The sequence below is a fragment of the Agrilus planipennis genome, unplaced genomic scaffold (genome assembly GCF_000699045.2).
Source record: "Agrilus planipennis isolate EAB-ADULT unplaced genomic scaffold, Apla_2.0 scaffold27, whole genome shotgun sequence".
In the NCBI taxonomy this organism is placed as follows: domain Eukaryota; kingdom Metazoa; phylum Arthropoda; class Insecta; order Coleoptera; family Buprestidae; genus Agrilus; species Agrilus planipennis.
In genome coordinates this window covers 991892-992566 of record NW_020439094.1, presented here as the reverse complement: position 1 = coordinate 992566, position 675 = coordinate 991892, and positions in this window count along the sequence as shown.

Sequence of the window (675 nt, the reverse complement as noted above, 5' to 3'; positions counted from 1 at the left end):
TAAATTATAATAAATAATTAAATACAATGTCTACCTAACTAGCACAGATGTATAGATAAAATGATAAATACTATAAAAATAATTAAAATTACAACCTGCCACCACATCCCGTTTTGAACCCTCACCTGATGTCTGAAGGAATTAAATTTTGAAGAATACCTGAGCATGGTATCTATTTATTTATGTAAAAAGTTAAGATAGTTGTTTTACTTATTTCTCACTAAAGAAGCTAGTCAGAGAATTGCAAAATATTTATAAAAATACTACCCGTTACTCCCTTAGGAGCCAAATTTCCAAACATTCGTTTTTAGGGGGTGCTTACATTCACAATGGAACCTACTCCATATTTCTAGCTTTAAATATTTCAGCTCGTCTATTATGTTTAAATTTAAAAAAAAGGTAGGTACCTAGGAATATAATTAACCATAATCATCATCATAAGGTCGTCAGTCCTAAGACTGGTTGGACACGCATCTCCATTCCTTCCTATCCTGAGGTAATCTTTCCCTAAAACTAGAACATCCCACATCCTTAACTATTTGCGAACAATAATCTAATTTAGATCTATCTCTACTCCTCTTAATTCCTGTTCCTCCTTCTAATATGTCTCTGACTAGCCTTTCATGCCTGACAAGGTGTTCTACCAACCTATCTCGCCTAATTTTTGTTGATTTC